The following is a 12,445-nucleotide window of genomic DNA, read 5'->3' as shown; positions in this document are numbered from 1 at the left end:
GCTTCAATCAGAGGAAAGGATAAAGCATTATAAAGGTAAGAAGAACATTGCCTGTCTCAATTCAGAGGCCTTTCTTGCTGTGTCTGGCACCATCTGAAGTCGTCTGACACATGTCAACATAGCAGGAGACAGTGACAGAGAGACAGTAGCAGTACTGCTGGAGGCAGCTCCCCTCCATGTCTGCTTGTGTTCCTTTTTTTTGACAGTAGTGCCTTTATTGGCCGATGGCTACTTGAGGGGGATGAAGGGCGAAGAGTGGGTGGCCTTGATGCCAGGCTGGCCATGCTTCACAGGCTTGTAGGTGATGGAAAACTCGCCCAGGTAGTGGCCAATCATTTCAGGCTTGATCTCCACCTGGTCGAAGGTCTTGCCGTTGTAGACGCCCATCATCTCGGGCGGAATGATCATATCCCGAAGGTGTGTCTTCACCACCTCTGGGTTCTCCATGGGGGGGGGGTGGCTCCTTCTTGGTTTTGCGCAGGCGCTTCAGCATTGAGTGCTGCTTCCTCCCCAGGCCGCGCGCCCTTCAGCCTCTGCCCCTGCCGTGCACGATAGAGCTGTATTAGCTGCTCATAGGACATGTTTAGCAGCCGGTCGAGGTCCACCCCGCCGTAGGTAAACTTGCGGAAGGTTCGCTTCTTCTTCTGCTCCGCTTCCGCCATCTTGCCAGCTCACTGGAAAAGCTGGCATTCCTGCTTCTATCTGGCTTGAATCAAGTAAGAAAGACAAACCACAAGAACAATGATACAAAGGCAACACACCATCCTGCATGCATTTGCACCTTCAAAGGTGTTGAAGAATTTACCTAAGGAGAAGAGGCCATGGGCTTAGGGGAGAGTGCTCCTGTTCTGGGGCCTCTGGTCGTGGGAGGCCGGTGCACAGGGGCGTGTCTGGAATGGAGAGGCGCAGAATGTCTTTCAACTACGTCCACAAATTCTTTACTGCTCTCCCTTCAAGAGAAGTAGTCTAATCTCTCCTCCTTAGGATGGGGAAGATTTAGTGACTCACCTGTTGTGAATAGAATGGGCTGAAAGTGACTCCTGAGACTAGCTAAGATGGTATTTTGGCCTCTCTTCCTCATCTCTTGATTTGGGGGAAGTTTGCCTCCATGCTGTGAGGACACAGCCCAGTGGAGGGATCCAGGTGGTCAGGAATGAGGGGCCTCTCCTCGACAACCTGATGTGAGCCCTGGTGGGTCTTCCAACCCCACTCAAGCCTTCGGGTGATGCAGACATAACTAGACCGCAGCCGCACAAGAATCAGGAAGCCGTTTCTGTATTCCTGACCCACAGAAACTGTGAGACAGTCCTTGTTTGTTGTTTTAGCCATCGAGTTTTGGGACACATTGTTATGTATTGATAGATAATAATACGAGGGGAAATGAAGGAAGCTCTAGCATAAGTAAAATAGTGCCTTCCTGAGGAACTCTCACTGGACACAGGACTCTGCTGAAAAATCTCTCATTTCTTTCTTTCTTTCTTTCTTTTTTTTTTTTTACAGTTTAATGTATTTTAATAGCAAACTTACAGGAACAGCACAGAAAGACAGACAACATTAAAAACATGTACTAGCATGTAAGACAACTCAGAAAAGTATAGTGACTAGATGGAATGTACTGTATGATAAAAATGCTACAAACACCATTTAGTTGCTGCCAATAAGAAATTCACTTGTTTTAAAAAAATCCAAATGCTGGCATTGTCCAGAAAAATTTAACAGGTTTATTTATAATTGTTATAAAGTTGAACTGCTGAAACTTGTTCACTGAAACATTTTGACTTGCATTAATGCTTTACATCCCCACATTAATATTAAAAATTCACACACAAATGAAAATGGAAAAACTACCAATACCTGATTTCTGTGCCCTATTTTCCACTTGCAATCATGTACTTAGGTACCTTTTGACCCACGAGGAAAAAAATATCTAACATTCAGAACTACCAATAACAGGAAGAAGAGAAAAAATTTTTTTGAGAATGAAATGTTTCCCACCATGACGGACTCTTAAGCACCTTCTCCACGTATGTGGCATGCTAGTTGGATATCTTTTGGCATAATTGTTACACGTTTGGCATGGATGGCACACAGATTAGTATCTTCAAACAGGCCAACCAGATAGGCCTCACTTGCCTCCTGCAAAGCACCAATAGCTGCACTCTGGAAGCGCAGATCTGTTTTGAAGTCCTGAGCAATTTCTCGCACCAGACGCTGGAAAGGGAGCTTGAGAATCAGAAGTTCATGAACTTCTGATAACGTCTAATTTCATGGAGTGCCACAGTCCCAGGCCTGTAACGATGAGGTTTCTTCACCCCTCCAGTAGAGGGCGCACTCTTAGGAGCGGCTTTTGTAGCCAGTTGTTTCCTGGGCGCTTTACCACCAGTAGATTTGCGGGCAGTCTGCTTTGTACGAGCCATGGTACAGGGACCTCCTTGCCCTCTTCTCCTTCTGCTGGAGCTCTGCGAGCTACAGTCGGCACTGGCGTTAGAGAGCAACGGCGGCGTGGTGGCCAAAAATCTCCCATTTCACAGTTTGGAAGGCTGAGCTCCCAAGAGGAGGATGTTGTGCAGGGAGTTTCACTGCTTCACTGCTGTCAGTGCTTGAGTGTGTGGGGGGTTGTAGCTGGCCATGGCCACTTTGCATTTGGGGTCACATGCAAGTAGGGACAGCACCTGGACCAACAGGCAGCCCCCAACATCTGCTCCACTGTCTTCTCCAAGGTGCCCACCAGGGGGCAGGACTTTCCTTGCGCTGCTGCTGCATCTTTAGACTTGGAGAGAGCCTGAGGCAAGTTTCACTTGTCTTTGTTCTTCCCTTGCTTCACAACCACTTTCCTTTCCTGTGTGCCTTCTCTGCTGACTTCAGTTTCCATCACCAGATGCAAGGACAACTGCCTAACATATACCATTTAGCCCGCTCTTGAAGATGTGTGAAGTCAAATCCCTGTAATAAATCCCTCTGTATGTACATCAAACCTAGAGGTTCTGGGCCGGGGATTTAGCTCAGTGGTTCTGCTGCCTGCCTTGAAAGTGCAAGGTCCCGAGTTTGATCCCCGGTACCAAAAAACAAAAAAACCCCCCAAAACCTAGAGGTTCTGTGCCGATTGACCCCTGATGGGTGCTGGCCTGCATCTTGGTTGTTGTACTTTGAAATCAATGATTCCTTCTGTGAAAATTTTGAAGCTAAAACTGGGCAGCAGCATTTCTTGAGCACCTACTATGTGCCAGGTATTGTGCACACTTTTAATGGTGCATGTGGTACCATGGTGCCCTTTTTCCTTGCAATGAAGAAGTGGGGTTCAAATGACTTGTTGAGATATTAATCAAGGAAATGGATGGCATAATCAGTGACAATTGCTGATGTTTGAGTCTTGACTATATGCTAGGCTCTGTGATAGGAACAAGTTTTACATGAGTTAACTGATTGAGTCCCCGCAAAACCTCTCTAAACTGGATTCTGCAACTCTCTCCCTGTTGCAGAGGAGTGGCTGGGGCTCAGGGAGGGAGAAGGGCTGGCCAGTGGAATGCAGAAGTGGTGCACACCCCCTGGCCCTTCATGAGTTCTTGCCCAGAGCCAGCCCTTACTGCCCTACCAGTTTGATAAAAGGGTGAAATGGTGAGTTAGAAATAGGAGAAGGAAAGATGGTGGTAGGGAAAATTGCTGAAGTTTTTATGATGAAGACTTTGGAGAGAAAAAAGAGTGTGGAAGACATATATCCAGAGCCTTCCGGCAAAAAGATAGTGGTGGTGGGAGAGAGATAAGGTTAAATTGTTGAAGCTGGAAATGAATGATTGGAAATGTGATGCATGTTGTAAGGGCAAGAATTTCAGCCCATTCCTTTTCCCCCTGCCTGACATCGGAGGCAGGTGAGGCTCTGAATGTCTGGTCATTGTTGAGTCCCTGCCTTCCTCCTTTCCTGCCAGAAACACTTCAAGGATTTGCATTTGTGCTACTTTGATTTAACATTGTACTGGAGAAGCTAACCAGAGAAGTTAGGCAAGAAAAGAAATGAAAGGGACCAATATTGGAAGAAATGTAAGATTTGAAAAAATTTATCACATTCAGTGAGTTGCTTTTCACTTTCTTGATGATGTTCTTTGAATCACAAAAGTTTTAAATTTTGATGAAATCCAATTTATATATTTTTATTTTGTTGCTTGTGATTTTGGTATCATTACTAATAAAATATTGCCAAATCTGCCAGGTGTGGTGGTGCATGTCTGTAATCCCAGCACTCTGGGAGACTGAGGCAGGAGAATCACAAATTCAAGTCCAGCCTGGGTGACTTAGCGAGACCCTATCTCAAAAAAGAAGAAAAAGAAAAGGGCTGGGACCTTCAGTATGAAAACCTTGGATTCAGTTCTTAGTACCATAAAAACAAACCAACAAAACAAAACAAAACAAAACAACAAAAAACCTCCAAACAAAACTCCAAAGCCAAAACAAAAAATGCAAAAGCTAAGGGTGGGGCCGGGGATTTAGCTCAGTAGCCCTGTGCCTGTCCCACAAGTGCAAGGTCCTGAGTTGGATTCCTGGTACCACAAAATAAAACAAAACAAAAGCTAAGGTCACAAAAGTGTTCTATGTTTTCTTGTAAGAAAATGATGGATTTACAAATGGGACTTGTGTCCTTATAAGAACAGAGAGTCAAAAGAGCTCTCTCTCACTCCATAAGTGGTCAGATGAAAGGCCACATGAAGACAGAAGAAGGTGGCCACCCACAAGCCAGGTATAGAGGCCTCACCAGAAACCAGTCCTAAACTGGGAGTGGTGGTGGACAACTGTTACCCCAGCACACGAGGGGCTGAGGCAGGAGGATCACTGGGTGTTTGAGGCCAGCCTGGGCTACATATCGAGACCCTGTCTCAAAACAAAACAACAACAAAAACCCAAACTAAAAAATACCAAAAAAACCCCCAATCCTGATGATATACTGATGTTATACTTTTAGCATCAAGGACAGTGAGAAAATAAATTTATGCTGTTAAACAAAGAATATAGAGGGCCGGGGATTTAACTCAGTGACACCATGCCTGCCTCAAAAGTACAAGGTCCTGACTGAGTTTGACTCCCAATACTGACAATAAAAAAAAAAGAATATAGATTTAGGTCTTACTTTTGAATTCATTTATTATGTATACTATGAACAGGAACCCAGCTTCTTTTGGGTGTGGTTATATAGTTGTCAGAACCATTTGTTGAAAAGCTATTCTTTTTTTTTGATGAAACTATCATAGGAGATTCAGAGTATCTCTTTAAAAAAATTAATTTTATTGCTATACTTTGACATACATAATGATCACATCATCATAGGGAATTTGTACCTGTACATAATATATCTTCTTTTTTCCCCATTCCCCTCCCTTCCTTTCAGTCTTTCCTCCCCTCTTCATTTACAAAACCTCGTTTCTATTCCATTTTTATTTTTGTTGTCCCTATTTCCTTCTTCCCCTCCCTCCTCTCACTCCCTCATTCTCCTTCCCATTTGAACATTTTCTTCCTACTTCCCAATATCTATCTTACACTTTGCTCCTTATTTACCCTTTGGGTTTCTCGCACAAGAGAAATAATACAATATTTAAACGTGTGTCTGATTTATTTCACTTAAAATTATGTTCTCAAGGTGCATCCATTTACCTAGAAATGTCTCAAGTTTGTTGTTTGTTTTTGTTTTTGAGTCAAGCTCTCACTGTGTAGTTCAGGCTGTCCTTGCACTCACTATGTAGCCCAGGCTGGCCTGGAACTCACAGTGATCCTCCTGCCCCAGCCTCCTGAGTGCTAGGATCACAGGGATGCACCACTATGTCCAGATTGTTTGTTTTGAGGCAGGGTCTTGCTATGTAGTTCAGGCTGACCTTGAACTCACCATGTAGCCCAAGCTGGCCTTGAACTTCTGCCTCAGTCTCCTGAGTGCTGATATGTGCCACCACACCTGGCTTGAAAGTTGATCTTTTGAACCCTTGAATGGATAAACTTTACTACTCTATTAGATTGAGGAGGCAGGGGCTAAATATGAGAAGGAGCAGCATGACCATGAGTGATCCCAAGGCAGCAAACAGCCAAGTGACTTTAGGAAGATAAGGTTAAAGAGTATCAAGGCATCTTGAGGAGCAGGTCAGAATATTTCCTGATTTGTCTTAAAAGGTAGACTATGACAGATCCAGCAATTGGAGATACTATTTTCCCATGTGATTATTTGGGAGAAGTTAAATAATGAGTTTTATTCCCATGCTCTCTGTAGAACAGAAAGGATGGTGAGGAGGAATATTAAACTACCAAGACCCCGTGGGCTATTGCCCTAGCAAGATTACCCACATTATGGATCTTACTAAAAACAGGAGTCCCAAGACAGGTGCTTATTTAAAAAGCTGCAGTAGATCAGCAGCCATTAATGACTCTACTTATCTGCACCCAGCAGTACTGGAGCCTTGCTTTTTAGTATATATGCTGCTGAAGCGAACACTGGAGCCTTGCTTTTTAAAGAGGAGCCTCACATCTTCCACAGACCACAGGAATAACTTTCTTCTTTTGAATGATCTCTTGTCTCAGATTCAGGCAGGGCTGGTTGAATCCAGCTATATGTTCCTGCTACATTTTCTGCAGTAGATATAGTAGGGGTCACTGAAAAGGGACCTTTCCCTTTTCGCTTTGAATGGTCTGCAGGAGTCTTTTTTTCCCAAGTCTTAATGAGAACTTTGTCTCCATGGAGGATGCTAGGTGGTCCCCTTGGGCCAGGAGCTGGCAAGATTTTGTTCCTATACAGGGAGATAACTTGTTATACTTGGCCTAGATTAGTAAGATACTGTAAGAGCCTTGTGGCCTCCGAATCTACCACCATATCAGAAGATAGAAAAGTCCTCCCATGTAGTATCTCAAATGGACTCACATTTAGTCCAGTTTTGGGGATGTTTTAAATCCTCATGAGGGCTGCTGGAAACAATCAGAGGCAAGAGTGAGAAGTCTCTTGGCAAAGTTTTGCCAGTATTTAAGATAGGGTCTAGTTGATCTTTCCAGAGAACTGAAGTCACCATGCAGAATGGAGATGGTACTTCATTCCTAAAGCCTTTGCCAACCCCTGAGTTATTTGAGAGGTAGAAGAAGGTCAATTGTCACTCTGAAGGGACTAGGGTAGTTCAAACCAGGGGATGATTTCTTTGGGGAACACTATGACTACCTTTGTACCTTTTTCTGAGTAGGTAGGGAGGGCCTCAAGCCAACAGGTTAAGGTGTCAGTCAGGACCAATATTTGTTTAAATGGCATGTGAGTAAAGTCTGTCACCTTCTCCAGGGTATGTCCCTCTCCTCTGTACAGGTTCTAACAAAAGGGTGGTATGGGCTTTCTAGGGTTATTGTAGGCACAGAGTGGGCAAGCTTGGCAGACCTGTTGGGTGGTCACTGCTAATCCTGGTCCTGTGGAAATTTGAGTGACTCTTCCCCATGTAGTTTTTGGTTGGGAAATTGGCTGGGATTTTTTTTAGTTTTATAACTATTGGGATTGCTAAATTTGTCCTCCCAAATATTTCACTGTATCATGTAGTAGCATCCGTCTGTTAACTAATTAGGTCAAGGAGGTTTGGCGTAGTCTCCACAGGTAAAATCCACTTTGGTCTTTGCTGGAATTCAAGAACTGTCACCAATTTTAATAGTAAATCTCTTCCTGGTAAGGGAGTGAGACACTGTAGGACAATGAAAAACTCATGATTAGAACATGTGACCTTTGAATTGACGTCAAAGCAGGAATAAAGAAGGTCTGACTGGGGCTACCCTTGACCCCAATTGTAGCTGTAGATCTAGAGGAGGGTTTCTGGAGAAAGAAGTTAAAACAGATTAAGCCACCTCCATGTCTCTAAGGAATTTAATTGGCTACAGGATCATCTGGGACTCCCTGCAGGAGATGGAGATATCTGTGATCCGCGGAATTTCAGTTCACTCTGGGCCCCTTTGATGTAGGAGAAATGTAAATCCTAACCTGCTAGATGTCAGATGTGCCTAAGTTTGTGTCCACCAAAGTTGCAAAATGAATTCTAAGGAACAGTGGAGGTTAAGAGTAGGAAAGATTTATTGAGAGATAGCTCCTGAGAGGCAGGAGGAGTCCCAAAAGTGGGTGGCCTCTGAAGTCCTTTGTTGGGGGTAATTTATACAGCAAAGTCATAATGTGGGTACAACATGGGTCAGACTACAAGCAACCTATGGCTAATATTGATCCAATAGGGAAATGAGTCACATAGGAAGGGTACATGGAAAGAACAAAGGTACTTTTGAGAAAGGATGGGTCCAGATGCTCTGGTCACCCACCTGGGCAACTGATGCCTATCTGGACTTCCTGAACCAGGTGATGCTAACTATGGTATATTTCCAAGTCACTGCTTATCCCTTAGGAAGTTCATTGCTTCTTTATCTTGAGCCCTGGCCTTCTTCAGATGCACCTCTAGCCACAATTCTGATGTCTTTATTTTTTCTCCTGACTTCCTTGAGAGTATAGTCCCTCTCTGACTGTATATTAATTTCTATCTAATTTAGCTGCCCATAATATTCACCCCTCTTAAGAGGTATTCCTAATTGTGGTTAGGGGAGAATGGGCATAGCTTCAATCTAGCTGCTTTGAGCTGAGGTTTGGTGTGGGGAAAACCACAGTCAGGGGTCTTCTGCAGAGAGGTAATCTAATGGGCCTTGGATAGAAGTCGTGTTGGAGTTTAGCAGTTATGAACTCTCTTTATAAGGTCAGTCTAGTAGATCCTGGTAAAAGGAGTCTGGCACTTTTGTTGTTGCTCCCATCTACATGGTCACTTGGAGTTTGACAGCCTGTAGGTGACAATAAACAAAAATTTTCAAGAGATTAAAGCATGTATGACCAAAGCATGAGCACTATAATGGAAAGATCGATTGGAGAAAGGAGCCATATCCAGACATTATTCTTTTTTGGTACCGGGATCAAACTCGGGTCCTTGTGCTTGCGAGGCAGGTGGTAGAACTTCTGAGCTAAATCCCTGGCCCTCTAGACATTATTCTTAAGGGATTGGGTAAAAATTGTAATAACCTGACTCCTAGACCTCTTTACTGATTGAGGTTTTCTATAAGCCTGATATTTCTTTGTCATAAGTCCCTCTAGTTTTATGTGTAAGAAGATGGAGAGTTCCACAGTTTTGAAAGACCATTTTCGCTAAGGAATTTAAAGACTTGCTGAGCTTTTCTAGCCTCACTGAACCATAGCAATGGTCAGCTACGTGTGTAGCTGGAAACTGACAGCAGGGGTCAGTGATTGGAGGTTCTTTCTATATCTAGCCTTTATTACTATGGTATTATTTTATACATCCTTTGGTTATACTTTACTGCTGGGTGTTTAAGACCAAGTTAAAGTGAGACCTGTGTTAATCAAAATCAACTTCTTGTTATATGACAAGGTCAGTTAAGTCTCCTCAGGCCACTACTTCTGGAACCATATACAGAGCCTCTCAGCTCCTGTCAGTGTCAGCTGTCAGGATGAGTCACTGTCTTGCTTGACCACATAGTTTCCTGTGAAAGCATGGGAGACTTTTCCCTCTTTGGTGACCCTCCTTTTTGGCACATTGTGCATTGGTTTTCTCCTGTTCTCTGGGGTCCAACAGTGTCCCTGATTGAGAAGTTGGGTGACTCACCAAAGCTATAGGATCTTGTAGAAAAGGTTCCCTCACCTCCTGGGTCCTTGTTGACCTTAAAGGAGAAGGACCAATATATTGGCTGCCCCCTTAGCCCAGTTATCTTTCTAGTTGTGGTCTCCAAACCTCAGTCATTGAACACCCAGAAGAGAAGATCAATTACATGAGTATTATTAGTGGGAGCAGTAGGTTTAATTTTATGATCTCATCTAGATACCAAGCATCTTGAAATCTATAGTATGGTAGAGTATAACTTTTTTTTTGCACCAATCATGGTTGTCTTAGATGTTGGATCCCTGCAGAATGTTAACAGATAACAATCATAAAGTTTTACAGAGAAAACTTGAGATCAAGGACAACATAAAATTTTAGTTTAACAATCACAATGACATTATTATATCAGAATTATTAGGTTTTGTTATTAGCTCTGAAATACATTTAACTGTTCATCTTAGTATATAATAACTTTTTAGTCAGTTATCCTTATCTAATTATAAGATATTAAATGACGTAGAGAAACCTTTACCCAAATTTGTTATCTTTCAATAGAGTACCATTTAAGAAGAATGTAGTTGTTTATAGATGTACTTTATAGGTTATCAATGTCCAACTTTTAATTTTTAGAGTGATATTGCCTGGACTGTACAATGGTTGGGCATCTCTAAGTGTTTGTGACACCAAGGAGTCACATATATGTGGGCCACAGAAATTTGAGTTTGGATCCACACAGAGGAGACCACGCGATGATTTAAAAAAGATGAAAATAAGTTTATTATAAAGTATAGCAGATATGAGCATAGTCAAATAATACATCACCACACAGAGAGGCAAAGGACAACACTAAAGATGAAAGAGAATCCTCTGGGGAAGGATATTGCATGAGATGGAGCCTTAGGCAGGTGAGGAAGAAAGTTCTTCACTGCACCCAGTTTCTCAGTTCCTTAAGTACTGTGTCCAGACAAAAGTGACTTGGTGCCAACAGGCCTGAGTGGTTGGAAGGGACCATTCCAGACTTGGCTAGGGTCTGGGAATGATCAGTCCTTCGGGTGTTAACACCTATCTCTATACACTCCTTTCCCAGGGGGTAGCAAGCTTCCTTGCAGAAAGACACATAGCCAAGGTCACTTCAGTGAACACGTACATTCTAGCTGACTCTTTTCTAATTTAACCCTTTTGGGGACAGTGTTGTAACACATGCATGGCATACACATGACAATCACAAAGCACAATCCTTGAAAAACAATTTGCATCATCTGGCCGCCTATCTCCTGCTGTATTGGCATGAACATTTAATCAGGACACAGTAAAGGAAAGCAAATGCTTGAGCCTAAAAATGTTTCTCATCACAAACAACTTTAGCGCGAAGTCACCAGTGTGATAAGAGGCTTTTAGTTTGTTTCTTTGCAGGTCTGTACACTTGGAAGCAATAGTTGGTATCATAGCTATATAAAAATTTTCAGAAATATTTAGTTTCTACTCTTAAGAGAAATTTTAGACTCATATAACAGGTTTTATAAGGTGACAAAAATTAAGGACATTTTTACAACCTGATAAGTTTAGCACACTGTGCTAATGATTGCAAATAGACTTATTACCTAATGTATAAGTGTATCTTATTTCTGGAATAACAAAAATGTTTAATCAAAACCAACAAACGTGGATCAAGTTTAAATATCAGGACCAAATTTAAAGCGATGTCAGATTCTAATCATTTTATATGTTTAAGGTCTAAACATATATTGTACTAAAATAGCAAGCACCTTTTATTTTATTGTTTTCTTAAATTCTTTTATTGGTACATTTTAGGTATACAATACATTTACATTTATCATTGGGTACTTGTACCTGTACTTGATGTATCTTGGTTCTTATTTTTAACCCATTCCCTGTCCTCCCTTCACCCCCTTCACCCTTCCCTATTTACAAAGACTTTGTTTCTATTTTTTCCTTTTCTCATAATTTTTCATTTGCCTTCTTTCCTTTCCCCTTCCCCTCCCACTTTGCCTACCCTTTTGGACCTTTTCTTCCTATTTCAAATTATCAATTATTCATTTTAATCCTTATTTACACTTTCAGTTTCTCACACCAGAGAAACTATTTGGTATTTACACATGTGTTCCTATTTATTTCACTTAAGAGTATGGCTTCAAGGGCTGGGGCTTTAGCTCAGTGGTTCCGTTGCCTGTCTTGCAAGCACAAGGACCCAAGTTCGAACCCCAGTACAAAAAAAAATTTCCCTATGTAAGAGTATGGCTTCAATATGCATCCATTTAGGTATAAATGTCTCTAGTTTCTCATTCTTTATGGCTGAGTAATACTCCATTTTATAAAAAAACCACATCTACTTTGTCCAGTTTCCTGTTGATGGGCACTTGGGCAGCTTCCAAGCTTTAACTATTACAAACTGTGCTGCTATAAACATGGGTGCACATATATTGCTGTGATATGATTCTTTTAATTTTTTTGGGAAGATACCCAGTAGGGGAATAGTTGGGTCAAATGGGACCTCTAGTCCTAGTTCTTTGAAGTATCTCCATACTGATTTCCACAGTGGTTGCAACAGTCTGCACTTCTACCAACAAAGGAGAAGGGTTCCTTTCTCCCCACACCCCCGCCAGCATTTGTTATTGGTTGATTTCTTGATAGCAGCCATTCTTTCTGGGGTGAGGTGGAATCTCAGTGTTGTTTTCATCTTCATCTCTTGAATGACCAGTGATGTTGAACATTTTTTCATATGTTTATTTAGCAAGCACCTTTTAGTTATGTAGTCTTAGCTCTATAAACTTAACTTTAAAGCTTAAGTTCACAGA

At 42.2% G+C, this 12,445-nt stretch overlaps 2 pseudogenes; both read right to left on the bottom strand.

Moving 5' to 3' along the window:
* LOC101722535 (small ribosomal subunit protein uS19 pseudogene) lies at positions 1 to 663 on the bottom strand (annotated as a pseudogene).
* A 1,331-nt stretch (positions 664 to 1,994) lies between these two features.
* On the bottom strand, positions 1,995 to 2,428 carry LOC101704675 (histone H3.3A-like; annotated as a pseudogene).
* Between the last annotated feature and the right edge of the window lie 10,017 nt (positions 2,429 to 12,445).

The sequence above is a fragment of the Heterocephalus glaber genome, unplaced genomic scaffold (assembly GCF_053883595.1).
Source record: "Heterocephalus glaber isolate CG9 unplaced genomic scaffold, H.glaber_assembly_v1.0 deba00001532, whole genome shotgun sequence".
Classification (NCBI taxonomy): domain Eukaryota; kingdom Metazoa; phylum Chordata; class Mammalia; order Rodentia; family Bathyergidae; genus Heterocephalus; species Heterocephalus glaber.
Note: the sequence above shows the minus strand (reverse complement) of the source record. Positions and strands in the feature narration are given on the sequence as shown.